This window comes from Pristiophorus japonicus, chromosome 6 (genome assembly GCF_044704955.1).
Source record: "Pristiophorus japonicus isolate sPriJap1 chromosome 6, sPriJap1.hap1, whole genome shotgun sequence".
NCBI classification, from domain to species: domain Eukaryota; kingdom Metazoa; phylum Chordata; class Chondrichthyes; family Pristiophoridae; genus Pristiophorus; species Pristiophorus japonicus.
Genome location: NC_091982.1, coordinates 221610208 through 221627418, shown reverse-complemented (window position 1 = coordinate 221627418; position 17211 = coordinate 221610208). Strand labels below are relative to the sequence as shown.

At 47.3% G+C, this 17211-nt stretch overlaps 1 protein-coding gene across 2 annotated transcripts in view; it reads left to right on the top strand.

The window, feature by feature from the left end:
• Positions 1-674: 674 nt before the first annotated feature.
• nmnat3 (nicotinamide nucleotide adenylyltransferase 3) overlaps positions 675-17211 on the top strand; it is a 108215-nt gene continuing 91678 nt past the window's right edge. Inside the window, exon 1 of one of the 2 annotated variants that reach the window (XM_070883617.1) lies at positions 675-690. The gene's annotated coding sequence lies outside the window, so the exon portion shown is untranslated. Of the gene's footprint in view, positions 691-1104; positions 1176-17211 lie in introns of those variants that run through there. The other variant, XM_070883616.1, reaches the window with a different exon arrangement.

Sequence of the window (17211 nt, the reverse complement as noted above, 5' to 3'; positions counted from 1 at the left end):
CTTGGACCTCCCCAGAATCCAAAGAATTTTGGTAAATTACAACCAATGCATCCACTATCCCTGCCGTTACTTCTCTTAAGACCCCAGGATGCAAGCCATCAGGTCCAGGGGATTTATCCGCCTTTAGTCCCATTATCTTACTGAGTACCAACTCCTTAGTGATTGTGATTGTGTTAAGTTCCTCCCCCCATAGCCCCTTGACTATCCACTGTTGGAATATTGTTAGTGTCCTCCACCGTAAAGACTGATACAAAATATTTGTTGAGAGTTTCTGCCATCTCCATGTTCCCCATTACTAATTCTCCGGTCTCATCCTCCAAGGGACCAACATTTACTCAAACCACTCTTTTCCTTTTTATATACCTACAGAAACTCTTGCTATCTGTTTTTATATTTCGTACTAGTTTACTTTCATAGGGCTCAATTTTCTCCAACCCCTTTTTTCGGAGCACTAACCCGAGATGCGCCGACTTTGTGCGCTGAAAACGGCGCTGAAAAAATGTGCCCCCATCCTGGCCGCTCTGCTGCATGTCCCGTGGTTTGGCGCAGCCTGGCCAGTCGATTGGGGGGCGGAGATAAGGCCCTGCGTCAGAAACTCTGCCGGCTGCTCGCCACATGTGCATTGGTGTCGGGGCCGATGTGCGCGCATGCTCAGTAGCACCGAAACAAGGCACTCGGCCATTTTTAAAGGTAATTGCAGCTGGTTTTGTTTTCATGCCAGAAGGAGAACTGTGAACCGAATTAACTGCTGAATACAAGCAGCAGTATCCTGCCTGTGTTGGCTCCTCAAATTAAGTGCCGCCCCACCGTTGATTTAAAGGGCAGCATTTCTCTCTCTCCCCACCGATGTCGCTCGCACTCCCCCCCCCCGTTGATATCGAGGCCAGCATCTGTCGCTCTCTCTCCTCCCCACCGATGCCGCGTTCGGTCGCTCTGCTCCCCCCCTCCCCCCCCCCTGTTGATTTAAAGAGCAAGCATCTCTCACTCTCTGACGCCCCCACTCCCCACCGATGCCGCGTTCGGTCGCTCTGTTTCCACACCCTCCGTTCATTTGCAGCCGCCCCTAGCCCTGGCCGACTGGACTCCGGTTAGCGCCTTGCCACCCCTATCCCGGGCCAAATGGCCTCATGCACAGGCCGGCCCGTTGCCTTCCCAGGCGGACTTTAAAGATTAAGGTAAGATTTACTTGATTTCTATTAGTATTTTAATTGTTTGAGCTTTTCCTTGCAATGTTTGGTGCTTGGGTGTTTAGTTTCAGGTCCTCTCTGGTTCCCTTCCCACCCCATCCCAGGCCGAATGTTCGCCAATGTACTAATGTGCCATTTTCTTAACTGCCCGCAAGGTTTTTCAGAGCTGGCCACATACGCCCTAAGACAATTTGGAGTAAGTTTTAGCTGGCCAAAGTGGCATAAATGGCCAAAACTGGTGTAAGTGGCTGGGAGCACCCCCTTTTGAAAAAAAAAACTCAACTAATGAAAGTCGTACATAACTGAGTTACTCTGGAGCAAGTTGATTGGGGAAAGTGGCGTTTTTTACGCCAGCAAAACCAACTTACTCCAAAAAAATTGGAGCAAGTCATGGCCAGCTTTGAGCCCATCGTCTATCTTCCTTGTTTGCCTTCCTTGTTTCTCAACCAAGGATTCCCCTCCACTGTGCTTAACAGGATCGTCACCCATATCTGTCCCATTTCCCACACTTTTGTTCTCACTTCTCACCCTCCCTCCCAGGCCCACAATAGGATTCCTGTAGTCCTCACCTTTCACCCTGCCAGCCTACACATTCAACGGATCATCCTTCTCCATTTCCACCACCTCCAGCAAGATGCCACCACCAAACACATCTTCCCCTCTCCTCTGCTTTCAGCATTCGGAAGGGGCTATTCCCTCTGTGACACCCTGGTCCACTCTTCAATCACCCCAAATAACCCTTCCCCTTCCCATGGCACCTTCCCATGCAAGCACAGGAGATGCAACACCTGCCCTTTTACCTCCTCCCTTCCTATCGTTGAGGGCCCCAAACACTCCTTCCAGGTAAACAGCACTTTACTTGTACTTCTTTCAATTTAATATACTGTATTCGCTGCTCAAGATGTGGTCTCCTCTACATTGGGGACACTAAATGCAGATTGGGTGATCACTTTGCGAGGAACCGCAAGTGGGACCCCAAGCTTCTGGTTGCCCTAAGGTTCTGGTGGCCTGTCATTTGAATTCTCCGCTCCACTCCCACTCTGACCTCTGTCTTTGGCCTCCTACAACTGTTCCAATGAAGCTCAACGGAAGCTTGAGGAGCAGCACCTCATCTTTCAATTAGGCACATTACAGCCTTCTGGGCTCAACACTGAGTTCAACAATTTCAGATCATAAACATCGCCCCATTTTTTTCAGACTGTAGCTGTTGGCAATGATTTTGCTATTGCCATTTACACCTATCTTTTGTTGCTTTACTTGTCCCATTGCCATCTCCTTTCACCTTGCATCATCATCCCTTTTGTCCTATACTCAGCTGCCCGTGTCCTAACTCGCACCAAGTCCCACTCACCCATCACCCCTGTGCTCGCTGACCTACATTGGCTTCTGGGTAAGCAACACCTCGATTTCAAAATTCTCATTTATTTTTTAATTCCTCCATGGCCTCGCCCCTCCCTATCTCTATAATCTCCTCCAGCCCCACAACCCCCCGAGATCTCTGCGATCCTCTAATTCTGCCCTCTTGAGCATCCCTGATTATAATCATGCAACTATTGGTGGCCGTGCCTTTGGTTGCCTCAGCCCCAAGCTCTGGAACTCCCTGCCTAAACCTCTCTGCCTCTCTACCACTCTTTCCTCGTTCAAGACATTCCTAAAACCTACCTCTTTGACAAAGCTTTTGGTCACCTGCACTCCTTTCTACTTATGCAGCTTGGTGTCAAATTTTTTAATCTCATAATATTCCTGTGAAGAGCCTTGGCACCTTTCACTGCGTTAAAGGCGCTATATAAATATAAGTTGTTAATTTCTCCTGCTTTCCACTCTATCACAGGCTTTCCCATTTGTTTTTTCTTCCTTTTCCCCTGTCTCCCTACTTGCTTAAAACCGGTCTGCATGTCTAACTTTTTCCAGTTCTGATGAAAGTTCATAGACCCGAAACGTTCACTTTGTTTCTCTCTTAACAGATGCTGCCTGACCTGCTGAGTACTTCCAGCATTTTCTTTCTTGATTTCAGATTTCTAACATCCACAGTATTTTACTGTTGTTCAAAAAGTTTGTTTCTTCATAAAGAATTTCAACATTTGCCTCAAACCAGAAACCATTCAATCTGATATTAATCAACTCACTTCTGACAACAAAATTATTTGGCTGTAGATAGGAAAATGTAACTTGTAAAATGGCAGACAAGTGCAGTTAATCAGTGCAACAGTATCCCTCAGGGAGATTAATAAGTGAATGGGTTGGTATTGACATTTTGCAAGCTAATCATTTTTTGTACAGTCTACAGAAATCTTGATCCAAGTATAACCTTTATTATAAATACGGAGATAAACTGTTAGATTGAAATCTGTCGTTCAGTTTTTGAGTATTTACCTGAAGCAGTCAAGGCGAAAAGGGAACAAAAGAGGCAATAATGTAATGGGCCTGAAATTGCGGTCGGAGGCTTCCCACGAGCAGATGCCTCTGACTTGCAAAATATCTACGAACCTACATGATGGTCCCTGAGGTTCGGACACTTGCGCTCCTGGGCCTCTACGCATAGGCCAACTCAGAGGCCCATGTATCCCAGGGGCGCACGCGGTTCGCAAGCGCCCCTGGGATCACGTGGGCTACCTATCCAATGAAAGAAGGGGGATTCTGTATGTACGGAATCCCCATATGTATGAATGGGAATACTCCCAAAAATACACATATTTAAAATATATTTTTTAAATCACATATTTAAAATTAATCAAAAATGCATCTCATTAAATATTTACACCAGAAATTTAATTTTTTGAAAAATACATTTACATATTTAAAGATTCTAAAAATAAACTAACCTTATTTTACATGTGTTTTAATGTTTAAATGAATAAAAACATATATTTAAATGTCCTTATGCTTTTACCAGGCGTAAGAATTTCAGGCATTTGCTGGGCAGAAGTTGGGCAAATAGCCCAACTCTCTGCCCACAAGTGTCCTTTTCCTGGGAATGCATGCGATCTGTCAAGAAGATTCTTGATAGATCACAAGTTCCGGGTTTTAGCGCGTGTGCAGCGCATGCCTAAACGCAGAACTTGCGCAGCCCCTACAGACGCGTGCGCACCTTGTACCCACCCGTAGGGGCCGCAAATTATGATCCAATACCATAAACAGCAGAAACATCACTAAGTGTTACATCTGACAAAAGTAAAATTAAAATTGAGGTTATGAGATGACTTTGTCTGTTAATTAATCATTGTCAGAGAATCTCATGCAATGGTTTCTCTTCCCACTCCTGTACCATTAACTCTGCAATCCCCCCAAAGATCTATCCTTGGCCCCTCCTATTTTTCATTTACATGCAGTATCTCAGTGACATCATCCAAAAAACACAATGTCAGGTTCCACATGTACACCCAGCTCTACCTCACCACCATCTGCATCTGATTTGTTATGTTGGACATTCCATATGGGGTGAGCAGAAATGTACTCCAAATATTGGGAAGACCGAAGCCATTGTTTTCGGCCCCTGCCACAAACTACATTCCTTAACCACTGATTATATACCCTCCTTGGCTACGATCTGAGGCTGAATCAGACTGTTCGCAACTTCAACATCCTATTTGACCTTGAACTCAGCTTCTGACCCCATACCCTCTCCATTACCAAGACAGCCTACTTCTACCTCCGTAATATTTCCCGTCTGCGCCCCTTCCTCATCCCTGAAACCCTCTTCCATGTATATGTTACCTCCAGACTGGTCTATTCCAATGCTCTACTGGCCTCGCAGCTTCCACCCTCCATAAACTTCAGGTCATCCACTCTGCTACCCATATACAAACTCACACCAAGTTCCGTTCACCCATTACCTGTGTGCGCTGATCTATATTGGTTCCTGGTCCAGCTACACCTCAAATTTAAAATTTTCATCCTTCTGTTCAAATCCATTCCTTGCCCCTCCCTATCTGTGTAACTTCCTCCAGCCCTACAACCCTCTGCGAACTCTGTGTTCCTCCAATTCTAGCCTCTTGTGCATCTCTGATTTCCTTCATCCCTTTAAAATGGCCAACAATCATTAGACCTTGTGATCTAGGTCTCAAATTTTGTTAATTCTCTTGTGAAGAATTTTGGGATGATTTACTATGTTAACGGCAATATAAATGCAAGTTGTTGTTACTGTAGATTTTTTTTAAAGAGTTATGGCATTAGAGAGCTAATACAGGAATTTACTATGGTAGATAAAACTGATTGGATTTTTGAGGGTGACCGGACAATATACTTGGTAAATGAGCAATTGTAAGCCAACAAAATGGCCAACAATCATTAGACCTTGAGAATGAGTGAGGAGTGGAGCTGGAGACCAGTATAACCAGGGACAGGTAATATTCTTTGCAGAGGGGAAGCAAGGCATTGGGGATATTGGATAGATTATGGTTGGGAAAGAAAACAAGATTGGGAAGAAAGCCTAAAAAGATATTCATGAGATCCCAATAATGATTCCAGGCACAGAAGGAAACAAGACCTTGAAAGAAAGGGCAGGTAGAATACCAGTGTAAACAGTTTGGACACGGTTTATCAATCACAAAGAGACTAGGGTTGTTGAGGATTCTTTGCTTAGGAAACAAGAAAGCCGGTGTGCTGGAAAGACCGTGCCCACAGGATGCCGAACTGTCTACCTGGAGCTCGAGCAGTACACATTGAGGAAAGGTAGGAAAGGATACTGAAAGCATTAGAAACAGCCCAAAGCTTGCCATCCATGCATGGGTTAATGACTGAGAGAGAAATCCAATAGCAACCTTAAAAGGCACATACCTAAGAATTGCCTCAAATCTCAAAGACAGGAAATACAAATGTTGCCTGGTATGCTTCCAGAGTTTGGGAAAGGAGTTCAATAATGCAAATTAAGGATGTTAAATAGCTGGTAACTGTAATGTATGTATGTCGACCTTACCCAAATGTAAGACTTGCCACTAGGGGGCATACCTGTGGGAGACCTAAGGGTCACCTGTGCACCCTGGTGCAAGCAGGTATAAAAGGTGACTCACCATGCTGTTTCCTCACTCTAGAGTGTGAATAAAGAGACCAAGGTCACAACAGTTTGAGCTTGTGATATAGTCCTGTGGATTTATTCTGAACATAACACATGGAACAAATAACATAAGAACATAAGAATTAGGAATAGGAGTAGGCCATCTAGCCCCTTGAGCCTGCTCCGCAATTCAACAAGATCATGGCTGATCTGGCCGTGGACTTAGCTCCACTTACCCGCCCGCTCCCCGTAACCCTTAATTCCCTTATTGGTTAAAAATCTATCTATCTGTGACTTGAATACATTCAATGAGCTAGCCTCAACTGCTTCCTTGGGCAGAGAATTCCACAGATTCACAACCCTCTGGGAGAAGAAATTCCTTCTCAACTCGGTTTTAAATTGGCTCCCCCGTATTTTGAGGCTGTGCCCCCTAGTTCTAGTCTCCCCGACCAGTGGAAACAACCTCTCTGCCTCTATCTTGTCTATCCCTTTCATTATTTTAAATGTTTCTATAAGATCACCCCTCATCCTTCTGAACTCCAACGAGTAAAGACCCAGTCTACTCAATCTGTCATCATAAGGTAACCCCCTCATCTCCGGAATCAGCCTAGTGAATCATCTCTGTACCCCCTCCAAAGCTAGTATATCGTTCCTTAAGTAAGGTGACCAAAACTGCACGCAGTACTCCAGGTGAGGCCTCACCAATATCCTATACAGTTGCAGCAGGACCTCCCTGCTTTTGTACTCCATCCCTCTCGCAATGAAGGCCAACATTCCATTCGCCTTCCTGATTACCTGCTGCACCTGCAAACTAACTTTTTGGGATTCGTGCACAAGGACCCTAAAAGAGTTTCATGCACAAGGACCCCCAGGTCCCTCTGCACCACAGCATGTTGTAATTTCTCCCCATTCAAATAATATTCCCTTTACTGTTTTTTTTTCCCAAGGTGGATGACCTCACACTTTCCGACATGGTATTCCATCTGCCAGACCTTAGCCCATTCGCTTAACCTATCTAAATCTCTTTGCAGCCTTTCTGTGTCCTCTACTTCCCGCTTTCCCACTAATCTTTGTGTCATCTGCAAATTTTGTTACACTACACTCTGTCCCCTCTTCCAGGTCATCTATGTATATTGTAAACAGTTGTGGTCCCAGCACCGATCCCTGTGGCACACCACTAACCACCGATTTCCAACCCGAAAAGGACCCATTTATCCCGACTCTCTGCTTTCTGTTAGCCAGCCAATTCTCTATCCATGCTAATACATTTCCTCTGACTCCGCGTACCTTTATCTTCTGCAGTAACCTTTTGTGTGGCACCTTATCGAATGCCTTTTGGAAATCTAAATATACCACATCCATTGGTACACCTCTATCCACCATGCTCGTTATATCCTCAAAGAATTCCAGTAAATTAGTTAAACATGATTTCCCCTTCATGAATCCATGCTGCGCCTGCTTGATTGCACTATTTCTATCTCGATGTCCCGCTATTTCTTCCTTAATGATAGCTTCAAGCATTTTCCCCACTACAGATGTTAAACTAACCGGCCTATAGTTACCTGCATTTTGTCTGCCCCCTTTTTTAAACGGAGGCGTTACATTAGCTGCTTTCCAATCCGCTGGTACCTCCCCAGAGTCCAGAGAATTTTGGTAGATTATAACGAATGCATCTGCTATAACTTCCGCCATCTCTTTTAATACCCTGGGATGCATTTCATCAGGACCAGGGGACTTGTCTACCTTGAGTCCCATTAGCCTGTCCTGCACTACTCCCCTAGTGATAGTGATTGTCTCAAGGTCCTCCCTTCCCACATTCCTGTGACCAGCAATTTTTGGCATGGTTTTTGTGTCTTCCACTGTGAAGACCGAAACAAAATAATTGTTTAAGGTCTCGGCCATTTCCACATTTCCCATTATTAAATCCCCCTTCTCATCTTCTAAGGGACCAATATTTACTTTAGTCACTCTTTTCCATTTTATATATCTGTAAAAGCTTTTACTATCTATTATGTTTTGCGCAAGTTTACCTTCGTAATCTATCTTTCCTTTATTTATTGCTTTCTTAGTCATTCTTTGCTGTCGTTTAAAATTTTCCCAATCTTCTAGTTTCCCACTAACCTTGGCCACCTTATACGCATTGGTTTTTAATTTGATACTCTCCTTTATTTCCTTGGTTATCCACGGCTGGTTATCCCTTCTCTTACCACCCCTAACATAACTGAACATAACAAATTGGCAATGCGTAACGGATCACGAACTTACACGCGGTAATGGCTGCCATTGGCATTCTTGAGAGATTTGTTGATGGTGATGATAGGGAAGCCTTCGTTGAGTGCCTTGATCAGTATTTCATGGCCAACAGATTGGACAAGGCTGAGATGGCGCAGGGCAATTCTCCTCACCGTATGTGGGTCATCGGTATATGGCCTCTTAAAAAATTTGTTGGCACCGGTCAAAATAACGGACAAATCTTACGCAGAGCTGTGTACGCTGGCTAAGGAACATCTCGAGCATCCTGATGGCCAGGTATCACATTTACACGCACCAACGCTCCTGGGGCCAGAACGTGGCAAGTTTTGTCACTGACCTATAAAGTCTTGCAGGGCAGTGTGACTTTGCAGGATCCTTGGGGGAAATGTTGCGGGACCTTTTCGTGCTTGGAATTGGCCACGAGGTCATTGTTCTATAACTGCTGTCTGCCGAATCCCTAGATCTGAGCAAAGCCATCAAGATAGCCCAAGCCTTCATATCCACGAGTGATAACACGAAACCGATACCTTCACAGAATCGAAGCTCACCAGCGAGCACCGTGCACAAAATAATGTTTGCAGCAGGCAGAATGGCACAGGGCAGGGCCCATCTGATTGCAGAGGCCAGACCTAGGCCTAGAGTGACTCAGAGTCTGCCATGGGCCGTGAATGCGTATCAATTAGCACCATTTTGGCGCTGCGGGGGCAGCGATAGAGCTCATCAATGTAGATTCAAGGCCGATGTGTGCAAGGGTTGAGGAACAATGGGGCACCTCCAGCGAATGTGCAAATGATCTCTGACTCACCACGTGGCAGAGTCAGGAGAGGACGACTGATCCAGCGAGGATCACGATGAACGAGAGGCAACTTAACCTGAGGACGAAGAGGATACATACCTTCACCACCAAAAGCCCTCCGGTAATGTTAAAAGTTGAACTTAACAGCACTTCAGTCTCCATGGAACTAGACACGGGGGCAAGTCAATCAGTCATGAGCCAGAAGGCTTTTGAGAGGCTGTGGAGCAACGAAGCACAGCAACCCAAGCTGATCCCGATTCAGGCAAAGCTGCGCACTTACACCAAGGAACTGATACCAGTTATTGGTAGTGCGGACATAAGAGTATTCCATGAGGGAACGGTGCATGATTTACCACTGTGGATCATTTCAGGTGATGGGCCAACGCAGCTTGGAAGTAGGTGGATGGGGAAGATTCGATGGAACTGGAAAGACCTCTGGGTACCCTCTCCGGTGAACGAGGCCTCCCTTTCCCAAAGGCCGAATAAACCCCCGCTTCCAGCTGAACCAGGTATCAAAGTGCAGATCCATTTTCAGATCCCTGAGGCACAGACTGCTCATCACAACCACGAGGAGGTAAAGTTCAACCGAGCAGCGGTACAGGCGCGGTACCCTCCACCCGAAGCCGACGACCCTTTCGCGACGATGGAAGAGGCTCCAGGTTGACCATGTGGAGTGGGACTCCGACCAAAACAATCCGAATACATCTTCCCGATGCCAGAGGCAAAATAACTGGGAGAAAGATCACAGCCGTCGGCATCACGGACACGGACGAGAGAATGTCCAGACCACGGGCCGAGACGGCATCCAGACCATGGGACAAAGGTATGTCCAGACCACGGGACAAGAGTGCGTCCAGACCACGGAAGTTTGCCGCAACGGAACGTTGGAGTGTGTCACCCAGCAAGGAAGACGACTGGGTTTGGGGCAAAGGTAAAGGGGCGGCCGCTGAGAAGGCCAGGAACCCACTACGCTCCAATAAATTGTGTGCACTATGTAACCCTTGTGAGCAGTCTTTCGCGGCCAATGATGTACCATTATATGGGTTTGAGGGTACCTTACAACAAGCCAAAGTAGTGGGCGAACACCAACCGGTCGTATGTGTATCTGACAAAGTACTTGTAACAAGTGATGTGTTATTACACGGGGTCGGGTGTGTTGTACAGCCAGCCAAAGTAGCGGGCGAACCCCAACCAGTTGTATATGTATCTAACAAAGTGTTCGTAGCAAGTGAGATGTTACTGCACGGAGCCGGGAGTGTTGTGCAGCAAGCAAAAGTAGCGGGCGAGCCCCAAACGATTGAACATGTATCCAATAAGTTAAACAAAGCAGCAGCCTGTGTTCACGGGACTAAAGAGACGTACTAAAGAGTGTCCAAATATGTGCTCGAGTCAGACAAACTGCTCATCCCACAAGCTTGGGAGAGCAGAGGCACCATTATCGATGCGTTGTTTCGAGAATGTCCAACACTGTCTGTGCACTGTAACATGATCCGCCATGGGTCAGGCACAGAGAGCGACACCTGTGCTCTCAGCTGCCACCGTTGCCCACCCCCGGGGTGGAAACGGCGCAGCCTGCAGACCCACTCGTGGTCGTGGAAGTGCTAGAAAGTGAGAGGTCAACCGTAACGGCCCCCCAGCTTAGGACCTGGACCAGCCAGGATCCCATGTTACCGTCGGCCAAAGATGAACTGCTAGACGGGATGTGGCAACCTATCTGCCAAAGAGACGGTAGACCCATCCCAACGTTGCAAAACAAGGCAGGGCGGCTACGCAGTCAGTGGTCCGGGGCCCCCATACTACGGCCCAATGTCCATGGGGATCATTAGGCCTCCTGCCACTACCGAAAGTCTCAAGGCCATTGCGGCCATCCTGGGCTTGCCAGACCTCAGGGTCAGCGCCCAAATCAGTAAACCCACCACCATGCATGCCACGGTAGACCCCCTACAGACTCAGATTGTTACGCAATCACCAGGCAGAATTCGCATACCATCAGCAGAGAGTGCACCATAAGTTCACGGCCCCTCCATGCGACATCAGAACAAGTAGACCATGTTCAGGGCCCCAGTTGGGCCGCGATCAGCCAAGGGAGGGAATGGAGTGTATGTGATGAAAACGGAGCATTTGATTGTGAAACCATGTACCGGCTAACGAGTCAAGCAGTTGGACAAGACCAAACTGCGAACGGCAGATAACCAGGAACCACTGTGAAAGGACCTGGTCCCCAGCGATCCACTAACACGATCAACTTCGCCGTCAATCATAAGGATGAACCCACCATGTTAGGACTTCAACCCAGGCGATCGACCTGAGGATGTGGGGTGCCAGATCGCCTCAACTTGCAAATAACTTGTACATAAGACTTTGGGGGGGAGTGATGTTATGTGTATGTAAACCTTACCCAAATGTAAGACTTGCCACTTGGGGGCACACCTGTGGGATACCTAAGGGTCACCTGTGCACCCTGGGGCAAGTAGGTATAAAAAGTGATTCACCATGCTGCTTCCTCACTCTGGAGTCTGAATAAAGAGACCAAGGTCACAACAGTTTGAGCTTGCGATATAGTCCTGTGGATTTATTGTGAACATAACAGTAACCTGGTATCAAAATAACAATGCTCCCTTCATAAATAACTGGGAACATTATCAGAATAAATAAGACAAGGACTGGCTACACCTTAATCAAATGGGAACAAAAAGACTTTGGAGGAACAGTGAGACAGCAATTGAAAATCATTTAAACTTGATAGGTTATCTCCCTGACCTCCCCCATCTAATACCAGACAAAATGGATTACAGGGTAGAAGGTAGTGCACAAGTGGCTATGGACAAAGCAACCCTGAGAGCACAGGAATAAGCAAAGACTGATAGACATGAAATGAGCAGATACATGGCAGATGAAATTTAACGTGAAGAAATGTGAAGTGATGCATTTTGGTAGGGAAAATGAGGAGAGAGAATGTAAACCAAATGGTACAATTTTAAAGGGGATGCAGGAATTGAGAAACCTGGGGGTTCGCATACAAAAATCTTTGAAGGTGGCAGAATAAGTTGAGCAGGCTGTTAAAAGGCATACAGGATTATTGGCTTTTTATATAGCGGCATTGAGTCATCATCATCATCATCATCATAGGCAGTCCCTCGAATCGAGGATGACTTGCTTCCATGTCAAAAAGTTCACAGGTGTTTCAATGAAGGACCTAAAATTCCAGGTCCGAACTACATCTTGAAGGGTGGAAGATGACTGTGCATTTATTTATTTAACGTGTGATGGCTGTTGCACACCAGCCACTACACAGTCTTGACAGAGCTCGGTCTTGGTCCAGTGGCAAGGATTAACCAAGACGACTGGAGACCAGCTCTGCTGTACGGACCTAGTGCACACGCATATCGCAGTGTGGGCTGGCCCGTGCTGTCCCGGGCCCTTGCCTCTTCTCGGCCCCGAGCTCACGCCTCTCCTGGGCCCCGATCACGTCGCTCCACGATCTCTCACCGCTCCTTTGCCCCGACCTCGCCATTCCTGCTGTATCTGCCCACGCTCCAATCACCGACCTGGATCTTGGTGACATCCCTCTTTGCTGCTGTTGCTTTCCTGCTCCAGCACATGCTGCTCCCTGGAGTGGTAAACCGCCACACTGCTCCTTCCACTCCCCGGCCTGCTCCGATGGTGCTCACAGGTTGGGGGCTGCTCAGCCTGCTGGGCCAGGCCGCCACGCTGCTCCTTCCACTCCTGGGCCTGCTCTGATGGTGCTCACAGGCAGGGGGCCGCCCAGCAGGGTACAACAGTGAGGAAGTCATGATAATCCTTTAAAGATCACTGGATAGGCCTCAGTTGGAATATTGTGTCCAATTCTGGGAATCACACTTTAAGAATGATGTCAATACCTTGCAGAGGGTACGGAGGAAATTTGCCAGGGATGAGCGAGTTCAGTTATGTGCAGAGATGAGAGAAACCGGGATTATTATCCTTAGAGCAGAGAAGGTTAAGGGGAGATTTAATTGATGTGTTCAAAATTACAAGGGGTTTTGATTCAGTAAATAAGGAAATACGTTTCCATTGGCAGGAAGGTCAGTAACCAAAGGGCACAGATTTAAGATAATTGGCAAAAGAACAAAAGGGAAGATGAGAATTTTTTTTGATGTATTGAGTTGTTGTATCTCGAATGCACCCCCTGAATGGATGGTAGAAGTAGATTCAATAGTAACTTTCAAAAGGGAATATACACTTGAAAAGGAGAATTTGCAGGGCCTATGAGGAAAGGGTGGGGTCTGGGACTAATTGTTAGCTATTTCAAAGGCCGCAATTTCCCCTACCTCCAGTGGGTCCGTGGCAGGCAACGTTGGTGGTGGGTCCCTCCTCGCTGCTGGTTCAAGTCCGCTGTCCAAAATGATTTTCCCCTGATTCACCCAACGCGTTTATCGGCCAATTGAAGGAAATGGGTTTGATGACATCATATGATGATGCGTCAACAGTTGATTTCCTTAAAGGGACCATGCGCAAATTTACTTTGACAGTTGTGCTGTCAGTGTTCTACAGCATTGAAGTGTTGCAAACTCTGACAAGCACTGCACAAAGGTGCACGGCTGACCCAGGCACTCCCATGACTCCCTCCATATGTTTATGGAAGGAGTCACAGCATGCAGGGAGGTTCTCTTCCCTTCCAATAGGCGGAAGAGACCTCCCCAGGACACCAACGCAGCCTGGTTGCACATTGCACAGGAGGGCACAAGCAGGGATGTCGTCAGGAGTGCCAGACTGCAGAGGTGCAATCCTTTCTATGATAATCGATCATGAAATGTTACTAAAGCCACACTTAACCTCATTCTGCTGTGCCACTCATCACATCCCCATCACTCTGCCTTCCTTACCCTACTCCTGCATATCCTTACTCACACCAACTTACCTTGCACCTCCACCCATCCCTCTCTATCTACAATATTACTTCCCCATCTCACAAGCCAGTCCTCACATTCACCCTCATCCTAGTCCAATCACACCAACTAACAACACAAAAGGATCGGTTGGTACTTGGTTGTTTTATACAATGTTCATGTAAAGTTTCTATTACTGTGGTGTCAAACATTGAAACATTTATCTTTAACACTTTGTGTTCTTGGACACATCTGTGTGCCCCTTTGGAAGTGGCTTGGTGAGTTGTAGTTGTATCGATATACTGTTTAGCGCCCTCTAGCTAGGAGGTATAGGGAGCTGTATTGAGAGAGAGGGTCTGTGAAGTAATGCCATCTTAAGCTCAACATGGCTGCCTGAGATCTCCCAAATAAATAGAGTTAAGGTGAACTAAGGGTGTTCAAGCGTGTTCAAGAGACTATAAAATATATGGAGCTAGAGTTTCCTCTCAAATCGTCTATTTACTGCCCATTTACCGCCCAGAAATACAAGTTTCGTCAAAAAAAACACATTTACTGCCCAGATACCACCCGGCGGTAAATTCCACAGTCATTACCGCTGGGCGGTATACGATATTGTCTGCCCATACATTACCGCCTAAATACCACCAAAAATGGAAGTTTCATCATTAAGATCCGTTTACCATCGACCATCTTGAAAAAGCAGGTCTTACTAGATCTTAAGTGGATCTTAAATGGGCGGTATGGACACAGATCTGACAGGTTTTAAAAAGAAGGGAGAGAAAACAGAGAATTATAGACCGGTCAGCCTGACATCGGTAGTGGGTAAAATGATGGAATCAATTATTAAGGATGTCATAGCAGCGCATTTGGAAAGAGGTGACATGATAGGTCCAAGTCAGCATGGATTTGTGAAAGGGAAATCATGCTTGACAAATCTTCTGGAATTTTTTGAGGATGTTTCCAGTAGAGTGGACAAGGGAGAACCAGTTGATGTGGTATATTTGGACTTTCAGAAGGCTTTCGACAAGGTCCCACACAAGAGATTAATGTGCAAAGTTAAAGCACTGGGGGTAGTGTGCTGACATGGATTGAGAACTGGTTGTCAGACAGGAAGCAAAGAGCAGGAGTAAATGGGTACTTTTCAGAATGGCAGGCAGTGACTAGTGGGGTACCGCAAGGTTCTGTGCTGGGGCCCCAGCTGTTTACATTGTACATTAATGATTTAGACGAGGGGATTAAATGTAGTATCTCCAAATTTGCGGATGTCACTAAGTTGGGTGGCAGTGTGAGCTGCGAGGAGGATGCTATGAGGCTGCAGAGTGACTTGGATAGGTTAGGTGAGTGGGCAAATGCATGGCAGATGAAGTATAATGTGGATAAATGTGAGGTTATCCACTTTGGTGGTAAAAACAGAGAGACAGACTATTATCTGAATGGTGACAGATTAGGAAAAGGGAAGGTGCAACGAGACCTGGGTGTCATGGTACATCAGTCACTGAAGGTTGGCATGCAGGTACAGCAGGCGGTTAAGAAAGCAAATGGCATGTTGGCCTTCATAGCGAGGGGATTTGAGTACAGGGGCAGGGAGGTGTTGCTACAGTTGTACAGGGCCTTGGTGAGGCCACACCTGGAGTATTGTGTACAGTTTTGGTCTCCTAACCTGAGGAAGGACATTCTTGCTATTGAGGGAGTGCAGCGAAGGTTCACCAGGCTGATTCCCGGGATGGTGGGACTGACCTATCAAGAAAGACTGGATCAACTGGGCTTGTATTCACTGGAGTTCAGAAGAATGAGAGGGGATCTCATAGAAATGTTTAAAATTCTGATGGGTTTAGACAGGTTGGATGCAGGAAGAATGTTCCCAATGTTGGGGAAGTCCAGAACCAGGGGTCACAGTCTAAGGATAAGGGGTAAGCCATTTAGGACCGAGATGAGGAGAAACTTCTTCACCCAGAGAGTGGTGAACCTGTGGAATTCTCTACCATAGAATGTTGTTGAGGCCAATTCACTAAATATATTCAAAGGAGTTAGATGAAGTCCTTACTACTAGGGGGATCAAGGGGTATGGCGAGAAAGCAGGAATGGGGTACTGAAGTTGCATGTTCAGCCATGAACTCATTGAATGGCGGTGCAGGCTAGAAGGGCCGAATGGCTTACTCCTACACCTATTTTCTATGTTTCTATGTCAATGTTTCTGTGTTTGTTTGATATTACACAGATCTTTATAGTTCTCCATAATTTGATGTATTTTTAAATGGATTGTAGTATTTTCTAGTGTTAGGCAATAATAAAGCCTTATTTACTCTTTTAGTCTCTCTCACTCACTAGTTTCACTCACTAGTTTCACTCACAGTAGTCTCACTCACCCCCCCATTCTCTCCTCCCCCCCCCCCATTCTCTCCTCCCCCCCCCCATTCTCTCCTCCCCCCCCCCCATTCTCTCCTCCCCCCCCATTCTCTCCTCCCCCCCCCATTCTCTCCTCCCCCCCCATTCTCTCCTCCCCCCCCCATTCTCTCCTCCCCCCCCATTCTCTCCTCCCCCCCCCATTCTCTCCTCCCCCCCCCCATTCTCTCCTCCCCCCCCCATTCTCTCCTCCCCCCCCCATTCTCTCCTCCCCCCCCCATTCTCTCCTCCCCCCCCCATTCTCTCCTCCCCCCCCCATTCTCTCCTCCCCCCCCCATTCTCTCCTCCCCCCCCCATTCTCTCCTCCCCCCCCCATTCTCTCCTCCCCCCCCCATTCTCTCCTCCCCCCCCATTCTCTCCTCCCCCCCCCATTCTCTCCTCCCCCCCCCATTCTCTCCTCCCCCCCCCATTCTCTCCTCCCCCCCCCATTCTCTCCTCCCCCCCCCCATTCTCTCCTCCCCCCCCCATTCTCTCCTCCCCCCCCCATTCTCTCCTCCCCCCCCCATTCTCTCCTCCCCCCCCCATTCTCTCCTCCCCCCCCCATTCTCTCCTCCCCCCCCCATTCTCTCCTCCCCCCCCCCCATTCTCTCCTCCCCCCCCCATTCTCTCCTCCCCCCCCCATTCTCTCCTCCCCCCCCCATTCTCTCCTCCCCCCCCCATTCTCTCCTCCCCCCCCCCATTCTCTCCTCCCCCCCCCATTCTCTCCTCCCC